Genomic DNA, 21,123 nt, shown 5'->3' with positions numbered 1-21,123 from the left:
CCTTTCAAAACATGTCTCAGGACAACTGTAACTTCTCTAAATAAGAAAAAGGGTAAAGCTATCCCTGTAGCAGGCCGTGGAGGCCCATAGGGTTGTGAAACATCGAGGTTCCCACATTTTCAAGACTTACAGATGGAGGTGAGGTTTCAGCCTTACGTGCTGGCCGCCCTTTCCCCCCAGGAAGATTCCTGGTACTCATTTCTGTTAGAGGCTGAGTCGACCCCAGGGCCATAGTGTGGCTGCAAGGATTAGGTAAACTTTAAAAAACATCCAGGTAACGCATCGGGAATCGAACTCGCGACCTTCGCGCTTATAGCATATAGCTTCAACCAACTACGCTAGCGTGTACCCCCCACGTTTCATAAGGCCCTTAATATTTGCCTCTTAGCTATGTGGCTTACCAACTAACTTTTTTTATTTAATGGTAAAGTAAAGACAAAGCTATCGTGTAGGAGGCAGTGTAGGCCCATAGGCTTGTGAGACGTCGAGGCTCCTACATTTTCTCTAGATGATCGGCTCATAGCTGGCGGCGAAGTCATCCTTACGCGCCGGCTGCCCATTACGCCCCAGGAAGATTCATGGTTCTCATTTCTGGTAGGGTCCGAGTCGACCCTAGGGCCATAGTGCGGCTGGAAGGATTGAAAAAAAATCCACCTCATGGAGACTCGAACCATCGACCTTCCGGTTTGTAGCATAGTCCCTCAACCAACTACGCTACCGCTACAATAGCGTAAATTATGTTATTTTAAAATTGTACATATCCATAAGAATTGTGTATAGAAGTGTTTGTGACATGCGCCCCTCTTGCATGCTGGTATTTGAGATGCAATTCAGAAATACATGGAAAGCCTCATCCCTCCTAGCCGTGTAGAGTTGAAGCAGATTTAGCTAAGTGCAGTATTAATCTATCCAGCCCTCATTTCCCAGTATGTAAACTCGTGGAGCGGTTTTCGTGTTAGGTCATGAGCACTCCAACCAGTGTCTTCACTCGGTAGCAGGTCTCTCCAGCGTGACATCCCTCTCTGCGACACGGTTACTGTATCATACATCGTGCGTCTCAGGAATCCGCACCTACTGCGGTGAAGTTGCGAAACAAAAAACTAACTCCGTGGTTTCAGTCCGCAAGCGAACTATACCGACCGAGCGACCGCCGCTTGTCAGCGAAGTTAGTGCCAACTTTAGCGGATAGAGGGTGTCGCGTTGGGAAATTCAATGGAAATTCTTCCAAGTGCGATTATGGGAGCTGAAGGTTTGATAGAAATCTGCCCACGACGCACTGTTGTAACTACATCCTATACAAGGGCCACTATCCATAGTTTCTAGGGCCATAGCTCAGGCGGTTAGTCGCCGGCTTCCCACCGCGGCGGCCCGGGTTCGAGGCTGGGTCATGTAATATGGTATTTATGGTGGGCTAAATGGCACTGGGACAGGTTTTCTCCAAGACTTCGGTTTCCCCTGCCAGTTATCATTCCACTGATTGCCCCACAATCATCATCGTCATCATCCGGGACTTGTACAACAAGCAAAACAGTGGCCGCAGTACCAAGTAGATGCAGTCTCACCCCATGAGAAAGAATTAAAAAAATCCGTAGATTCCTATTCGCCTTTAAGCACGTATTCTATCTCTGTCTACCTTTCTGACACACACACACACACACACACACACAACGTACAATTCGAAAATATATTTTGTCGAATTCTATTAATCCGTTAGCAGAGACTACGAGACTTATGGTACTCATAATGAAGTCTTCTGCGTTATGACACCGTATAGTCTACTGGGTGATTTCAAACATTTCGTAGGAACATATAACTTCCATCTTCAGGATAAACCTGAACGAGGTAGGAAAAATAACAGATTACGAAGGTGAGATAAAATTAATAGCCAGGGATCCCTTTTATCGGCCATCCACCTGAACTACTACCCCCCTTACCTCTCTTTTAGGACTATAATCTCTCACTTTCCCAACTTGACCTACTTATTCCATGAAGCTGTAGGCGGTAGGTTATTCCGAAACATCTGTGACCAAATATCAGCCTATATGGTGTCATGGCCGAGAAGACCACAATATGAACTGGTCAAAATATTTCCTTCATTTTATGGAACCCGAAGGTTTATTGCCGTGTCCTCAAGAGCCCGCCAGTGGACCTTATCCTGAGCCAGCTGTTACCAGGCCACATTTCCCCCCCCCACTTAAGATTCGTTTTGACATAACCCTAGCTATCCCAGGGGCTCTCCTCTCTTTCGGGCGGTATGAATAACATTCTGCATGCACCCCTCATGCCAGCTTCCCCATTTCATCAATTATTTTGAACAAGCTGCAGTATTCTGAAATTTAAGGATCTGCAGGGATAGGCCTATCCGACTGGGAAAAAGGGGGGGGGGGTTTGCTAATCATACAGCGCCCGATCAGAGTGGCCCCACGGTCTAAGGCACGAAATGTCTTTGCTCGCTCGAACGCTGGGATCATGAATTCGAATCCCACTCATGACATGAATGCATGTTTGCATTTATTCAGCGTTTGTGTTGTTCCATGTAGGTAGCGGCCTTACGTCGGGCTGATCCCCCGTCCAAGGAGTTCGACCGAGTGTCTAAGGTTAAGAGACTGAAGTGAAGCGAAGCGTGTCACGGATGTCCTATGTTCGAAGTGATTGTAGCAACAGGAATAGATAGACAGACAGACAGAAACATAGACAGCTAGATAGATAGATAGATAGACAGACAGATAGATAGATAATTCAGAATTTATTTATACATCCATGAACTGTTGCACAAGTACAATTGGACAAGTCAGTTTAAGCCATTACCTCTCTTCTCTAGATAGATAGATAGAGTTATTATCGACTGTAGACAAATAACTACTCTCGATTATTAAGCGAGATATCGAAACTTACATTTATTGAAATGGTCGTAAATGGACGACCGTATTGTCTGTGAATTCAGAGCTAATCTTGTATGTTGCTCCGTTAGTAATGACAGCATCTGGCTTCCTTAGGCGCCAGTCGATAGGCGAGTCGATATGTCCGCTACTGGAACTGGTGCCCATATTTCAGCTCCATTTCCTCTGATAGCCCGCGGCTCGGTAAGTGGTGGAGGAGACTGTCTTTACGAGATAATTGGAAGCGGCGTCCTAATACGACGACGTTTTTCAACTCCGTTGCGCACAGACTGCTTATACGGCCATCATCGGATTGAAGTGCCTCAAGGGGTAGACGAGGCAGCGTCATGTGTCGGGATTTTCTTCGTCACATGACGCCTTAATACTCTTCTATTGTTCTTACTTTGTCAATTCCATTATATGTATTGATTTTTCTTTTCTATCTTCCTTTCATCCCTGCTCTTTCTTTCGTTTTCTTCTCTATTGTGTTTGAATTGAAAAAAGAAGTAAAGGTATCCCTGTAACAGGCTGTGGAGGCCCATAGAGTTGTGAGACGTTGAGGTTCCCACATTTTCTAGACAGTCGGTTCACAGATGGCGCTAAGGTTGTCAGCCCTACGCACCGGCCGCCCTTTACCCTCAGGAATATTCCTGGTACTCATTTCTGTTAGAGACTGAGTCAACCCCAGGGCCACAGTGCGGCTGGAAGGATTATGTAAATTGAAAAAATCCACTTCTTCTGGATTCGATCCCGCGACCTTCCGGCTTGTAGCATAGTGCCTCAACCAACTACGCTACCGCGTGCCCCCTTTTACATGCATGGTCATAAAATATATCAGAAATGCAACAAGTAATTTTTAAATACCTTTGTGTTTGCATGTATTTTATTCCCAGATATATATTCTACACCCTTAAGTAGTGCGTGGCATACAGTATAGCGACGGGCTACGGGCCGGACGACCGAGATTCGAATCCCTAGGGGGGCAACGTTTACTCTTCTCCACAAAGTTTAGACTAGCTCTGAGGCACACCCAACCTCCTAGCCAGTGAGTACCAGAGATGATTTTCACTGGGGTAAAGCGGCCGGATAGTCAAGCTGACCATTGACCTCTACCTAATGCCAAGGCCTAGAATGAAGCTATACCTCCATTCCACCATACGTCTTTATGGCATAGTAAGAGTGACCCTGGGCAGCTTGGGTTCCTTCTATATTTGTTTAGTGAAACAGGGTTTGAGAAAATAATGGGACCGACTCTGTTTACGTTTTAATGCGCATCTTATAGAAATTTAATAAGATTTTAAGGCAGTCACTCCCAATTAATAAGCAGTAACGCAGTTCTTGTATGTATTTTGGTGTACCTGTATAAGGGTAAAAATACAATGTGATTCTAAATTATTGTCGGAGTTTCCGTGACCTATAATTTTCAAACCTGAAACGATAAAATAAAATATGGCCAGTATTGAACCTTTTGGATTTAAGCTTTCTTAGTCTATAAGCAGTTTTATTTTGCTATTTCGGATTTGAAGATTATAGGCCACGAAAACCCCGACACTAATTTAGAATCACTCTGTATAAGTGAGTGCTGATAATTGATATGTATTTAATTTTTAAACCACTTTTTTTCTCATAAATTTCTCCACCTATTTGTTACGCTGAAATATCTAACTACATGGAGCTCAGCCATTCCTGAGAAGCTAATAGTTGTTCTGTTTACCGACAACTTCCCTGCCTTTTAATGGAACCAAAAGGTCTAGTTAATTTTATTGAAAATTTTCAATGTTTAACAAATTTACCAGAATCTGTCCAGCAGTAGCGCTACTCTCGGAAAGACAGGAGACCATTCGACCCTTAATAAAGTTGTAATATGTACCTGTGTAGAATACACATTTTGCATGGATGATGTATACATCTATTACATGAACAAACTTTCCCAGCTAGATGAATATTTAATAAGAAATTTGGAATTTACACTTCACATGTTTTCTTAAGTGATTGGATGAAGTGAAGTGAATGTTTGAAGCACTGACCTGGAATATCTATAAAATTTCAAGTGAAATTTCGTAACATGAAATCAGTAATTTTCTTGTACATACTTGTATAAAAATAGGCAGTTAAAAATATGAACATGGGAAAAGTACAGACACTTTCAGAATTTCTGTGTTTTTGGACTTCGTCCATTGTCCGGTATTCTAGAAAGTAGAAAACACAGAGTTTCGGAGACCAGATCTGTTTCCGTCTTCAGGTAAGGGGAGGAAGACACCTACTCTGTTGGGTCCCTTGCAAAGAGCAAACCTCAGTCACTGTCGTCAAATGGAGCCCGAGTCTTGCTTCCTTATTCTCTTAGACACTAAAGATGAAGACGATATGTTACTCCGAAACGTCAATGGGCTCTTACCGAACCACATGTCGTCAGAACCCAGAAGATTGTATTGATCATAACCACCGGTGTTAGAACATAAATCCAAGTACGAATAAACTTGTAGGATTTGAGGTTCTCACACCGGTGGTTATGAAGATTATCGTCTTCTGGAGTATAACGCCGTGTAGTCCGTTTAAAGTCAAACTACGTTTCGGAGTAAAATATTGCCTCCATCTTCAGGTCGAAGATTAAGTCTAGAAAGAAACCAGCGTGAAAGAAAATGACAAGCAGAGCGACTCGGTGCGTGTTATTGTCTGACCTTGAAGATGGAGGTGACATGTTGCTCCGGAACGTCTGTTGACTCTCAACTGACTACACGGCGCCATACCCCAGAAGATAGCGTGCCTCATGAATAAACTTGTTTTGCAAACACAAGAAGCCACGCCTCGTTTGACTCTCCGTGACCTGTGGTTCACTGAGTTATGCTGATAACCTCATACTCCCAGCCTCACAAGTTACGCGGTCTTATTCTTAGCAAGTCAGGGATCGGGCAGGAAGAAGCTGAACAAAGATTAAGTGAAATATGGTGAAGGTGGAGTTCTGAACCGCTAATCTGGTACAAGGGCCTAGGTTCCCACCTCTTCCGAGTCCCAGCTGGATTTTCTTAATTGTTTCCATTGTTTCGCAGGCTGTAAAGTAGAGATGAATCTACTACATGGGACGGGCGGGCAGAAATATCCCTCTAGGTTGGGAAATTCGAGGAATACTAACAGTGGGCCACGAAACCTATAGAGAAGGTTACACAGATGCTAATACACGTATATCAGTCTGAATCGCTTCCACTTGAAATTATATTAAAATAAGAATTTGTGTAAAATCTAATATTGTAAGATTGGAGGTTTTCACGGCCATGACTATGAAGAATGTCGTCTTCTGGGATGTGGCGCCGTGTAGATATTTTGTTAACAGACGTTTCGGAGTAACATACGCCTCTAAATTAGGCAACAATTTCCCGCCCAAGTAGTTTCAAATGCCTCTGGTAGATGGGGGAAGTATCAAGGTACCGAAGGCCGACCTCGTTGGCTCAACGGGGCTGATAGCACGAACCAGTACCGGTAGGGTATGGAGACTGGTAGAATATCAAAAGGGGACGTACAATAGATCCAACAACTGGTCGCGGTGCATGGGGAAACCCACCCCCTCCAATAATAATAATAATAATAATAATAATAATAATAATAACAACAACATATCGCCTCCATCATAAGGGTATAAGAAATCCGCGTGCGATTAACCAGCGTGAGCAGGTGTCTACAGGCCCTCGCAGTTTAAAGCACGAAATGTCTTCGCCCGCTCAAACATTAGGATAATGGGTTCGAATCCCACTTTAGGCATGGATGTCTGTGTTTCTTCTGTATACATTACCCTTTCTTTGTAGTTTATTTTAGCAACACTGTTAATATGTATAACATATAATTTCGAATGGTAAAGTGACTGATGAATATGAAGAGGAAAGGATTTGGAAGGAAGAGGTAGTGACTTAATCAAGGTATTATCACGGAATTTTCCCGAAGGGACTAATGAAAACGACGATAAAAAAGAACCTCATATATCCGATTTCTCGGTCTAAAATCGAACGCATTACCTCTCGAATACAAGTTCGGGACATTACCGCTGCGTTACTCACGTATCACGTGACACAATAATAATTCTACGTCACTAAATTCTCATTCAACACTGTCCTATCCCCTATTCAAATTTCTTGATCCACGTTATAAACGCGGGTTAGCACCATCTGGCCACTAACACAGCCATTTCTGAGTTAAACCTAGCATCTCTTGGCTTATTATAATTCTTGACGTAGAGAGGATGTAGCAGAGATGACACTCTCACACATTCTGCGCGTGTCTTCTCTGAACTTTAAGCAGACTCCTTGCTCCTTAATCAGTGGCGGATCTGAAGGAGCCGGCTGAAACATCTTAAGTAGGATTTACGCCAAAGCATCGTGCGATATCGTATCGCCTGTATGGTCACGTGAAGCAAGTCCATGAGATGGCCGTTGCGTATGACACGTTGCGGAAAATGCTGGAATGCGAAATTGGGAAAAAAAAGTTAAACGCTTCTGGTAGCGCTTGTTTCACATTAATATGACGTATAGACTCATTTCTAGGCAACGACTCGGTAAACACCCTCCCGCGGAAGCGTACGTGCGCAACAATATGACGTCCATTGCTAGGCAGCGGATCAGTGAACAAACTTTGTCAACGACAGAGAGACTGTGTTTTCTGCGTGGTCCGTTTTGAGGGGTTTATAAAGGGACAAAAAAAAGTCGTTTGAGTCGTAGGAGGCGACGAAAAGGGAAGTCTCAAATCTGAGAGAGTAAAATATGGTCGCTAGTCCCAACGGGGCTCGAACCCGAGAAAGACTGCTCTGGCAAGGGCCAGCAGCATATACAAACGACAGACACGTCCTCTCGTTAGAGAGGGCGCCCCACAAAAGTCCGTAACTGTCAAACAGTGATAAATACCTGGTCATGAGCTCGACACCAAGACTTACCGACTGATTGACGAAATGGGAGTGAAATTTAATTGATAGTTACAGCCTCCATACTTTTAAAATTAAAATTATATGTATTTTTCAATGTAAATTACATACATATTTGTGAATAAATAGAATATCGTTGACGTTGAATATGTAGGGGAGGGGGGATTTGATTTTTTTTCCACCGACCACCGATGGTCCGGAGACCATGAAAGTCTGAGTGAGAACAAACAAGTTGCTTACGACCCGCGTCATAGTATATCGCTTTACATTGGTTCTAAACGCTATATCGCACTTCTTCCGGTTTGAACGGCTGTAACTGAAATGCACTCAATTTCCTGATAGCGATATATTGCTATATGATGTGGTGTGAATCCTGTCTTTATATTGTCACGTGTGTGAGTGACTATAGAAGGGGTTTGGATTTGGCCGTGGATTTATTGATCACTTAATACAAGAAACTGGAGCGCTGTTGCTAATTCACACACTTCACATATCACTACAGCACACGCTAAATCTTTTCACCCTGCTGTGTCTTAACCAGTCGTTACCTGTTAACGGTTTCTAACAGTGATAATTCTTCAACTGCACTGACTAAGTCTTCTCTTTACAGACTCCTCTACAACTCCTTCTCAGCTATTGCTCCAATTAACATCTCGGCACGAACCGTGTAGAAAACACCATTCATTGTTGTACTCCAATCGTTTCCGTGGGACACGTGTGTTTGCGAAGGCGTTACTCAGTGACGGCTGCGTATACTTGCTTATTAAGAATCTGTTGCCTAGCAGCGAATGTTGTTTCGAAGTCGTTGCATAGTGACGGGTCTACACGCTACAATATATATGTCATTAAAATGAGTTAAAGGTGAATAAACATGAGATGTTATGCAGAATTCTCGTACTCGGATGTGGACCGGATGTGTGGATGTGTCTCAGGATAGGATCGGTAGGGGGCTGTTGTGAATACTGTAATGAACCCGTGATCTCCATACAATTCTGGGCATTTCTCTAGTGGGTGAACAACTACTGGTCGTTCAAGAAAAACTCATCTCTGGGAATTAGTTAGTTGTTAAGAGCCTTAAGATATTCCGTCTTCTGGCCGTAGTTCTTTAGCGCATACGCAGGTGTAGTCTTTCGGAGATCATAATCTCTTTCGTGTTTTCATCCCTCACCGTCTTTTTCCCTTCCCTTTATCCTTTTTCATGCCTTTATCTCCTTCCATTCTCTCTCGGTATAGAAATGTTACTCTGAAGAAAGAGACACTGTTATTCCAAAATGTTGGCAACCAGACGGCGTCACATTCCAAAATATTACAGTCTTAATACGATGAACTGGTTTTTATGAATAAAATTATGTTTCCTTCCACATTTTTTCAATTCATTACTCACCATCATCCAATCACTCAAAACCTATAGCCTGATTTACTAACAGCGTCGTTAAACAAACAACAAATAAGCAGAAATGATATTTAGAAGCTTGCAGTTATATAGCGGTTAAGATTTTATAGTCTAGTGGGAAGGTACGAAGGTTTCGGAGGAACATATTGCTTCCACACGGGGTCATAATACATTTCATTTTAAATGGAAGTGATGATAATTTTGTGTTCTTAAACTCTGTATTTGTTCTGCTGTTGAACACAACAGACGTCTGTAAGGCTCACTATGCGCTTGTCGTGTCAGCGCCGCTGTTACAAGCATCGTTCCACTGTTTATGCAAATTGTAAGCTCTCTTTCTGTTTCCTGGCACTACTAGGGGCGTTTCGTACTTCAGTGCCCCATGTCATTGCTGGAACAGTTCCTCATTACCAGGTACCCACGAATGCGGCTCTAACTTCCCTCGTTATCTGTTTTGGCATATTTACTCGGAACTCTGTAACTGGAAGCTGTGTCAAGAGTGGGAAAACATTACTGTAAACAGTTCATGGGATGAGGACCGCCTCTGTGGTCTAGTTCTCACAGTTCCTGGATACAGATCCAGAGGTCCGAGTACAATTCCCGGCGCTACCAGATTCTCTGAGAAGTAGTGGGTCTGGAACGGGGTCCATTCAGCCTCGTGAGGATAATTGAATAGCTATTTCAAGGAAATAGCGGCTCCGGTCTAGAAAACAGAAATGAACGGCCGTGGGGATCCGTTCCGCTGACTATGCGACACCCTCTATCCACTAAATTTGGCACTAACTTTGCCGACAAACGGCAGTCTCTCGGTCGGTATAGTTCGCTTGCGGACTAAAACCACGGATTTTTTTTTGTTATGGGATGAACCGGGGAAGCAAAGTCGGTATAGCGACTGGCTACGGGCTAGACGGCTAAGGGTTCAGAGTTCGAGTCCCGGTAGAGGCATAATTTACCTCCTATCCGCGTCGTTCAGACCAATTCTGGGGCCAGCCCAAACTTCTATCCTACAGGTACCGAGGGCTCTTTCCACGGGGTAAAGTAAGAGAGGACATGATGGCCAAGACAGGCAACAGGAATGGGAGAGAACAGAATTCCATGCAAAGGTTTAATAGAAAACTTAAGGAAGGAGACCACTTGGAAAACATAGACGTAGATGGGACGATAATATTAAAATTAATCTTAAAAAGCAAGGTGATAGACTGGGGACTGGATTCGTGTGGTTTGGACACGGGTTAGTTCCGTGCTCTTGCGATTAGCGTAAAGTAAGTTAAATTTCCATAATTTGAGGGGGGGGGGGAAATCTTTTGACTAGCTGAGGAACTATTAGCTTATCAAGAAGAAATGTAATCAAAGGAGTTATTTATTTATGACTGTGGCATAGCTCAGGCGGTTAGTCGCCAGCTTCTCGACGCAGCTGCCTGTGTTCGAGCCCAGATCAGTTCATGTGGGATTTGTGGTGGACAAAGTGGCACAGGGGCACGTTTTCTCCGAGTACTTCGGTTTTCCCTACCAATTCTCATTCCACTGACTGCTGAATCCTCAAAATCTATCGTCCGGGGCTGATATAATAGGCCAGTTAGTGGCCAACATACCAAGTGAACTCAGTCTACCCCACCCCAAGAAACTATAAAAACTACTGAAAGATAAAGCTATCCATTTAACACGTCGTGAAGGCCTATAGGGTTGTGAAACGTCGAGGCTCCCACATTTTCTAGACAATCGGCTTACAGATGGCGGTGAGGTTGCCAGTCTTAAGCGACGTCTGCCCTTTACACCTAAGAATATTCCTAGTACTCATTTGTGTTAGAGACTTAATCGACCCCAGGGCCATAATGGGCTGGAAGGATTACGTCAATTGAAAAAAACCTCATCGGGACTTGAACCTGCGACCTTCCGGCTTGTAGCATGATGCTTCAACTAAGTATGCTAACCAAAATTTAATTAGTTAGATGTAAATGTAGTTGTTCACTTGCTGAAATTTAGATACGTGTTTCGACTTGAGTGGGCAAGTCCTGCTTTAAAGACACGCTTCACCACCATAATGAGCACTGCGACCTAGGTAACAGTGATCCGATGTCGCGGCCTGCAAGTACGTGCCAATGATCTCTAAGCTCCCCGCCGTACGCCATTTTGACGAGGTGCTTTGTCCGATAGTAACTTTGCTTTCGAGAGATCAGCTTTATTCTCCTGTCTGGGCTGAACGTCCTCTTGAGATGCCCCGATCCTCAAGCAAGTTCTGTATTCATGTCACCTGGAAGCGGCACCTTACGACTTCCAACCAGACCGTTCCTACAGGGTGCACAAATTATTGCTCAAGAGAATGTATTCTTCACTCTCCAGTTCAGTTGCTTACTATACACAGCAGACCCTTGCTTGACAAGTTGATAGTTACTAAGCTGGTCTAGAATTTTCCTGGAAATTATTCTGTTGTAGAACATGAAAATATCATTGTTTCAATTTGTTATTGCTGTCGCTAGGGGGCACCCGGTATCATAGTTGGTTGAGGCACTATGCTACAAGCCGGAAGGTCGCGGGGTCGATTCTAGCCGCACTATAGCCCTGGGATCTACTCAGCCTCTAACAAATGAGTACCAGGATTCTTCCTCGAGGTAAAGGGGGGCCGGCGCATAAGGCTGACAGCCACACCGCCATATGTGAGCCGGTGTCTAGAAAATGTGGGCGCCTCGACGTCTCACAACCCTATGGGCCTTCACGGCCTGTTACAGGAATAAATTTTACTGTTGTTGCTAAGTGCTTGAAACGTGCCTTGTTTTAGAAATATTTCATAGCTGTAGAATTACTATCTTCTGGGAAGTGACGTCATGTATTTTTGTACAAGTTCGCCGTCGTTTATGATGAGAGTACTGCCTCCGTCATCAGGGTAGAAGTGTAAGTCAAGCAGGCAACGAGCAAGAAGTAAGTGCTTTTCCGCTGAAATTGATGTTCTGTTTTCAAGAAGCTTGAACGGGCTTTGTGTTGGATCTAAATCGAATATTCAGAGAACAGTTCGCCCTAATCGCACGGTTTCGCTCTCGCTGGTTTCTTGCTCGGCTAATTTTCGACCCTGAAGATGGAGGTGAAACATTCATCCGAAACGTCGACTCACATACGTACTACACTGCGCTATATCCCAGAAGATTGCACATTTCGTTCATTACCGTGTTCACTACAGCGCATCACTGACCCCTATCCTGAACCAAATGAATCCAGTCCCTACCAAACCATCCTACATCTCTAAAATTCGTTGTAATATTAACCCCCCACCTAAGGTCGCGCCATAGCTAAAGCGGTCAGTCGCTGGCTTCCCCCCGCGGCGGCCCGAGTTCGATCCCGGGTCTGGTCAAGTGGGATTTGTGGTGGACAAAGTGGCGCTGGGGCGGGTTTTCTCCTAGTACTTCGGTTTCCCCTGCCAATTTCCTTCCATCAAATTCTCCATCATCATAATCACCCAGGGCAGGTACAATAGGCCAGTCAGTGGCCGCCGTGCCAAGTGGACCCAGCTGGACTCCACCCCCCACTAAGCGAATTAAAAAAAAATTAGAAATCTTCCCACCTACGTCTTGGTCTTCTAGTGGTCTCTTTGCTTCTGGTTATCGAACCAAAACCCTATATGTCTTCCTCTTCTTCTCCGTTCTTATTATGTGCCCTGCATATTGCGTCCTTGTTCACGTGTTCATGAGTTATGAAGCTTCTCACTGTGCAGCCTGCAAACATGTCATTTCTCTTGAGTTCAAATATTTCATTGTACATTAGATCATGTCATTCAGCGCTATATAGCCTGAATTATTGAGAGCATCGGTGAGTAAACCATAAATAAAATAGAAATGTGTCAGTGAATGGGTTGACAACGTTTCTTCGAAACCCTACACACTACAGTTTTGCTGACACGTTATTGGGGCCACCAGACAAACCCCACATAAATCGCGCATCATCTCTGAAACCGCGATGCATCCATATTATATTAACTCCCGACCCCAAATCAGAAGCCGGGGTAGCTCAGTCGGTACGTATATAACGATAGTGTGTGGGCTGTATTGCCGGGAAATCGGGGTTTTATTCCCGGTAAGGGCAAGAGTTTTTTCTCTCGTTCACTGGTTGTCCTATAAGATGGATATCTTCCCTGGGGATAAAGCTGACCATTCACCTACATCTAGTCTCGAGATCAGGTTTGCTGGAGCTATACCTCCACCCTCCCATATGCCTTTGCCGGTAACAGCTTAGAAACCGTATCGAGATAAATCGACCCTGTGTTGAGTGCCGTGCAGTAGCGCTCTCACCATCAGCCGTGCCGTCACTTTTACCACGGAAGGGGCGAGAAGAAGCTGGTAATATCATGTACAAACAAGGTTACCTAGTGCCTTCAGGTTCGTTCCAATACATCTTCGCCTTTCCGCATAGTAACATACGCTATGACAGTTTTATTGTAGGAGAGAGAGGCCAAATGCCACTGTAACTGAAAAAAGGAGGTAGTTATTATAAGCCGTACATATTAAGTGGTAATATTTACCTGAAATGTAATAGATTAAGTTGAGGTGATTTGAAGTAATTACACTCTGATAGAAGCCACTTTGGATTGAATGAGATAACAGAGGCTTTGGAGTTATTGACGTAGATCCATCTCTGTTCTGCAGGGCTAGGTTGCTGAAGTGAATTGTCCGTAACATGCGAATCTACACACACACACACACACACACACACACAAACACAGAAACACACATAAAACACACACAAACCAAACAGAAACACAAATACACACACACAAACACACATATACACACAAACCCAACACAGACATACATACAAACACAAACACACAACACACACAGACACAAACATACACACAAACACAGACAGACACACACAAACTCAACATAGACACAGACATACACACAAACACAATCACACGAACACACATATAAAACACACACCCAAGCCCAACACAGACACATACACACAAACACACATATATGCACACAGACACAAACATACACATAAACATAGACAAACACACAAACACACGAACACACACTGCTCGACAAAGAGATATCTGTTTGGACAGTTACGTATTCTTACACAGTCTCTTCTTAAACAAATGTTTCTACGCATACATACACATATATGCGTATGTAAATAAATACATAAAAGGTAAACTTAATTATGTGTAAAAAAACTCATTTCTTGCTAAAAAGGTACGTAATTGGCTCTGCAACGAATTATGAGCATTAGAAATTTTGCGGAGGTACGGCTCCAATTCTTCGTAATCTTCGGCTATAGTGATAAGTTGTTAGCATCACGTCCCGGCAGCTTTACCCCCGAGCAAAAGGCCCTTAATACCTGCTGGATAGGAGGCTAAGTGAACCGCAAGCTCTGTTTGGGCATGGAGATGAATAGAGAAACCCCGCCATCTCCGGGAATCGAACGCAGAGAATCTACATGTAAACTAGTAATTATATTGACTGGGCTATGGTACTCTTCTTGTTTTGTGTTACGGCACTCAAATATCGTAACTTAGATGAAGCAACTGGGTAGGTAAAGGGCTGTTGTCTCTCTGTGTAAGACTACGCTATGAAGTCTTGAAGGAGGCGTGGGGTTAAAGCACCACGCCTCCTAAAAGTCTGCAGTCCGTGGAGGTGGGTGGTCAGTTAACGCTTCGAAATCCCGGAGGAATAGTCATATATACAGATATATTCGGCTCGTTGCAACAACTTACTTTCTTTGTTTCTTTGCAGGTTAGTATCTCTCTTGTTCATCCGTCTGAGTGTTCAACCCGTTCCCTTTGGTGAGTACAATAAAAAACTTAAAATTATCCCTGTAACAGGCCGTGCAGGCCCATAGGGTTGTGAGACGTTGAGGCTCCTACATTTTCTCTAGACAATCGGCTCATAGACGGCGATTAGGCTGTCAGCCTTACGCGCCGGCCGCTCTTTACCCCTAAGAATATTCCTGGTACTCATTTCTCTTAGAGGCTGAGTCGACCCAAGGTTAAATTATTAAAAAGGTAAAATTGTCCCTGTGCTTAACTAATTAGGCACTGCGCCATGATGACGTATGGAATGGATGTATAAATTCATGTATTCTTGACCTCGGCACTAGTTGGAGGTGAGTCGTCAGCCCCCGGTACCCATTGGATAGGAGGTTAGGTGGGCCTCAGAGCCGGTCTGGACCCTTCGACCGTCCAGCCCATAGGCGGTCGCTGTACCTAGCCCTATCCCGGTTCCTGTTAAAGAGGTAATAAATATTGTAAAATGGATTTAATATGTTGGACAACGGCTCGATAAGCAGTTTCCCGCGAAAAGGGATTCTTGGTAAACAACTCGTTGAGAAACACGTACAACAATACGGTACAAGAGTGCGAATGGTTTTCTATGTGGTCCGTGTGGAGGCTATAGAAAGCGAGTCCGTTTGTAGCTAATTGAGTTGAGAGAATTGGACCAGAGTTCAGTTGTCGGTAGGAGATGGCCACGGGAAGTTCGTAGTTGAAGAATAATTTGAAGTCGGCCTGTGAAAAGTTAACGTGTGATTTGCAAACTTTATGTTTGCTGTATACGGCTGTATCGGGAGTGTGTGATTTTATAATTCCTGTTTTATAGATCTGTTGCCAGGAAACGGATAGTGAAAACATTGTCAAGGCTTAGCCATTTTTGAGATCTGATACTTAGCAACGAATAATGCAAGCAGATTTTTTTTTTCCTGTGGCGCTACAGCCCCAATTTAGGCCTAGGTCTACCTCCATGAAACTCTCCGTTTCACTTCGGTTTACTAGATCTTATACATACGGTAGGACTCCTTGGGCGAGTGATCAGCTCGTCGCAAGGCCTCTACCTGTAGACAAACACAGAAAAACACACACAAACATCCATGTCCTGAGGGGGATTCGAACCCACGATCTCGGTTTCCGAGCGAGCGAAGACAGTGCATGCCTTAGACCACTCGGCTACCGTGACCGGCTGCAAGTAGATATAGAAGACTTAATTTTTTGTGCTATAATTACAGTAACCTTGAGAGAGTTATAATTAATAGTAGTTACAACTAGCGAATATCCAATAAATCGACTCACCAATCCAACCCTGTCTACAAGTCACTAATACACGTGACAATATTTTACGATAGATCATTAAGATTTACGATTCGAGCTACTAGAGCAATATAACATGGCGGCAGGCCGAAAATGAAGAGCATAAATGTAGCGGGTGTCAGTGTAATGGAGTCATGAGTCAGGAAATTCGTAAATTGTGAAGACTGCAATTTGTTATTTGACATTAGAAGCTGATACAGTTTCGTTACACAGCCCAGGAAATAAAAACGGACGTGTGAGACGTGGATTTATTCTGTCTGAAAGTTAGATAACCGATTTCCGTTTTGGAAACGTTGGTCCCCACTGTGGCGCACTGGGGAACGCATCATAACCGGCGTCAGCTACAGGAGTTTCGCAATGTGAACGTGGATCTTGGACTCTTTAGGACACTAAGTACGAGTAATTTTAATAGGAGAAAGGAGAAAACTACATAACCAGAAGCGTCAATACGTATACTCTTCGTCGAATACAATTAGAATGATGAAGTCAAGGGGGGACCGCATCTGTGATCTAGTGGTCAGAGTTCCTGGCTATAGATATTCTGAGAAGTAGTGGGTCTGGACCGGGGTCCACTCAGCCTCCTGAAGATAACTGAGGAGCTATTTCAAGGAAATAGCGGCTCCGGTCTAGAAAATCGAAATTAACGGCCGTGGGGATTCGTTGCGCTGAGCACACTGCTTCCTGTATATACTCGTATGCAGACTAACATACGTTGATGGCCGCGCCATAGCTCGAGCGGTTAGTCGCAGGCTTCCCACCATGGCGGCCCGGGTTCGATCCCGGGTCTGGTCAAGTGGGATTTGTGGTGGACAAAGTGGCGCTGGGGCAGGTTTTCTCCGAGTACTTCGCTTTGCCTTGCTAATCTTCATTCCACCAACTGCTCCACAATCACCCTCACCTATCATCTGGGGCTGGTACAATAGGCCAGAAGTGGCTGCAGTACAAGGGGCTTAGTCTCACCCCACTAGCAATAAAAAAAAAAAGAACTTCGCCGACAAGCGGCGGTCGCTCGGTAAGTATAGTTCGCTTGCGGACTAAAACCACGGAGTTCAGTTTAGTTTTGAAATCAAGGGGGTTGAGATTGTCAGGGTATGTAGAACGCACCGGGAAGAAGAGGAGTACATATAGGATTCTGGTCAGAAAGCCAGAACGAAGAGATCACTAGGAAGACGTGCACATAGGCGGGAATATAATATTAAAATGGATTTAGAGAAATAGGATGGGGTGGTATGGACTGAATTCATCTGGCTCAGGATAGGAACCAGTCGAGGTCTCTTGTGAGCATGGTAATAAACCTTCGGGTTCTATAAAACGTTGGTAAATTCTTGAGTTGTTGAGCTGCTGGCGGTTTCTCAAGAAAAGCTCAGTTCCATGGAGTCAGTTGCCTGATACAGCTGTTGTGCTCCTGGCCTAACTACATTTATCGCGAAACTTGTTGACTGAATAATGGTCCACATTTTGAGTCTATTAATAATGTATACAAGGCCAGCAGCCCTTTTCAAATCAATATTTGCAAACGTGATTTTAGTTTCTATCGGGGTGGGGGACACGGGGATACAATGCTTGTGCATGACTGACATTTGATTAACTTCATCTAACAGTCTTTTATGAGAAGCCGATAGTTGCACAGCTAGTCAAGTTATTTCCTTCACTTTATGCAACCTGAGGTTTCTATGGTCTAGTGGTCAGAGATCCTGGCTACAGATCCAGAGGTCCTGGGTTCGATTCCCGACGCTACCAGATTTTCTGAGAAATAGTGAGTCTGGAACTGGGTCCACTCAGCCTCGTGAGGATACCTTAGACGCTATTTCAAATAAATAGTAGCGCCGATCTAGACAACCGAAATTAATGGCCTTGGGGATCCGTTGCGCTGACCACGTGACACCCTCTATCCGCAAAAGTTGGCACTACCTTCACTGACAAGCGGCGGTCGCTCGGTCTGTATATGTCGCTTGCGGACTACAGGCCACGGAGTCTGCTTTATTTTGTTTTGTTTTTGAGGTTTCATTACAGTGTTCGCAAGAGTCCGCCATGTCTCCCATAACATGAGCCAGACTATCTTCACCCTGCTGCTTTAAGGTAAATGTTTGCATTAACCTCTCAACAACGCCTGTTACTTAATAGTGCTGTATAGTTCGGGCGACAGGACGGCTAATGATCTGGAAGGGATTCGTAAGGAAGCGACACCAGATATCTGTCTACAGAGACTGGAAAATAACGAAAACTTCGTAGTTGTTGCCGGTGTCCCAACAGAGATTCGAACTCACCATCTCACAATACAAGTCTAGAATTCGCTTAGTGGGGGTGGAGTCCAGTTGGGTTCACTCGGCACGGCGGCCACTGATTGGCCTATTCTAGCCTGCCCCGGGTGATTATGATGATGGGGAATTTGGTGGAATGAATATTGGCAGGGGAAACTCGGAGAAAACCTGCCCGAGCGTCACTTTATCCACCACAGATCCCACTTGACCAGACCCGGGATCGAACCTGGGCCGCCGCGGGGGAAAGCCAGCGACTAACTGCTTGAGCTATGGCGCGGCCAGTCTAGAACATTACTTCTAGACCATCGTGTTCCGTCCATCTATATCTGATTTTCCCAGGTGTTTTTAACCTATTTTTCCTTATTTTGAAGAAAAATAATAGGCGGCATATGAATCCACATTGTTGTCTGTCTGAGTATCTCCCTCCTATAATTTTTAGGCTTATGAGATCAGCTTCCTCTCTGCCTGTCTGTCTGTGTCTATCCATCTTTGTATTCCCCATTAATGTTTTAGGCTTATGACATGACCTTGCTGTCTGTGTATCCCCCATAATTTTTGTTAGGATGCTTATGAAATCACATTGCTGTCCGTATGTCTGTGTGTCCCCCCATAATTTTTTTTTTCCGTTTTATATGCGGTCCGTGTCATTACAAAGAAAATTAGGCGAAAAATTCTTTCTAGAACTTATTGTTTTATCTTTAGGTTTTCCTACTCAAACGTCAGAACATGGGTCACTAAAATAATGTGTTTGGCAAAGAGTACGAGTTCTGTAGCTTCGTGTTGAGTGCGTCTTCCTGTTTAGGTCCAAGTATCCAGTTAACAGGCAGCCTCCTTCTATGTGACGTACACCTGCTAGTATGCCTGTGTGAAGAAATCATATGCTTACTCCCAGCATTAGAGGAATTTGCAAGGCAGGTGCAAACTTCATTAACACCTGCATCTGTGAAGGTTGCACACAGTTTGCTGATCCCTGATGTAGTGTGTCTAGGTTCCTGAATGTTTACTCACTCTGTGGAAGCATACTATGAGGTAAACTCGTAAAACTGGCATATTCTGGTTTTCAAATGAAGCAGTAAAAGTGGAGAGTTTATTTGTTTGTCGTTTGACATTTCAGCCTCAAGTATTCTTATTGGGGAGGGGGGTGGAGCTTCACGCCCTTGGGGTTTCGGCGGTCTGCCTTACATGAATAATAATGAATTCCCTTGTGTCACATGCGAGGTTTCAGTAGCAACAAATTCTTTAACATCTCAAACTGTGGCTCGAGAGCCCCTTGGGAGATACGAAAAATTCACGGCTAATAATTCCATGTGGCAGTCTTTTTCTTTTTTTTTCCAAAAGATTGAATGGTTCATCTAGAATGGGCGCAACATAAGGGATGCGTTTAAGAGATGAAGCATGCATGCAAAATTTTTCTTGGGAAACCCAAAGGACGGTGACAAGTTTGGATACTTAAGCATAGGTGGGAGGATAATATTAAAATTTACCTAAAAGATACAGGATATGATGGTGTTGACTGGAATCGTCTGACATATGCACCGATCTTTCAATGGCATTCTGTGCAGATAAAGAAACTGGTATAATTTACATCATTTTTGATGATTTCAGTAAACTTCGTTGGTTTCAAAATCTCAAAGGCGAGACCAAGGTAAAGGTGAAATAGGTAAAGGTAAAGCTACCCCTGTAACAGGCCATGAAGGCCGAAAGGGTTGTGAGACGTTGAGGCTCTCACATTTTCTAGACAATCGACTCACAGATGCCGGTGAGTTTGTCAGCCTTATGCACCGGCCGCCCTTTACTCCCAGGAAGATCCCTGGTACTCATTTCTGTTAAAGACTGAGCCGACCACAGGACCATAGTGCGGCACGAAGGATTAAATCAATCGAAAAATCCAATGACCTCATCGAGAATCGAACCCGTGACCTTCCGGCTGGTAGCATAGTGTCTCAACCAAACACGCTACCGCGTGTCCCTGGTGAAGAAAAAAATAGAAATAGTAAAATTTTTACAGAACACGGACGTCTTGGGTGGACAGTATTTATTAAAGAGGACCCATGCTGCAACATGAGGTGACAGCAGGACCGGCGGAGTTGCGGCGTCTGCGTGCCCAGATAAGGTAGACTTCTCTTTCCTGATCACTTCCGTTCTAGCAAACAAGATAACAAGCGCCCGTGGATGTAACAAGCAAATATAACAGAATCACAGTCTGATGGGTAACTGTGTAGGCGTACAGAGGGAGCAAAAATGCAGTTAACACTATGTATGAAAAAGTGGCCGCGCCATAGCTCAAGCGGTTAGTCGCTGCCTTCCCACCGCGGCGGCTCGGGTTCGATCACGGGTCTGGTCAAGTGGGATTTGTGGTGGACAAAGTGGCGCTGGTGCAGGTTTTCTCCTAGTACTTCGGTTTCCCCTGCCAATCTTCATTCCACCAATTGCTCCACAATCACCCTCGCCTATCATCTGGGGCTGGTACAATAGGCCAGACTGGCCGCAGTACAAGGGACTTAGTGATATGTTGGGTTTTTGGACTTTATCCATCGTCCTGGTTTTTTTTAAGATAAATAAAAACACGAAACGTCGTGTTTTTATTTGTTATCTTAAAAAAAACCAGGACGATG

The 21,123-nt window shown here is 44.2% G+C and overlaps 1 protein-coding gene across 5 annotated transcripts in view; it reads left to right on the top strand.

Annotated features, from left to right (window-relative positions):
• The window catches only part of LOC111867602 (extracellular tyrosine-protein kinase PKDCC), a 157,823-nt gene that overhangs the window by 51,842 nt on the left and 84,858 nt on the right, over positions 1-21,123 (top strand). The gene's annotated exons all lie outside the window — the stretch shown is intronic.

Source organism: Cryptotermes secundus, unplaced genomic scaffold (assembly GCF_002891405.2).
Source record: "Cryptotermes secundus unplaced genomic scaffold, Csec_1.0 scaffold519, whole genome shotgun sequence".
NCBI lineage: Eukaryota > Metazoa > Arthropoda > Insecta > Blattodea > Kalotermitidae > Cryptotermes > Cryptotermes secundus.
The sequence above is the reverse complement of the archived record's forward strand: the minus strand, read 5'-3'. Positions and strand labels throughout refer to the sequence as shown.